The sequence below is a fragment of the Cebus imitator genome, unplaced genomic scaffold, assembly GCF_001604975.1.
Source record: "Cebus imitator isolate Cc_AM_T3 unplaced genomic scaffold, Cebus_imitator-1.0 Scaffold15, whole genome shotgun sequence".
Classification (NCBI taxonomy): domain Eukaryota; kingdom Metazoa; phylum Chordata; class Mammalia; order Primates; family Cebidae; genus Cebus; species Cebus imitator.
Window position 1 is genome coordinate 2,490,748 of NW_016107330.1, and position 257 is coordinate 2,491,004.

Below are 257 nucleotides of genomic sequence, written 5' to 3' on the forward strand. Positions count from 1 at the left end.
TTGATTATGAATTTTCTGTTTCTTGTGTATCCCCAGATTTTCTGTATGCAAATACAAGCAAATATCTACAGAAGTATATTTTCCCTCTTCCCCCAAGTATATTTCTTCGTGTTTTTTTTGAGATAGAGTCTCACTGTTGCCTAGGCTAGAGTGCAGTGGCATGATTTTGGCTCACTGCAACCTCTGCCTCTCAGGTTAAAGTCATTCTGCCTCAGCTTCCCCAGTAGCTGGGATTACACACGTGCACCACCATGCCT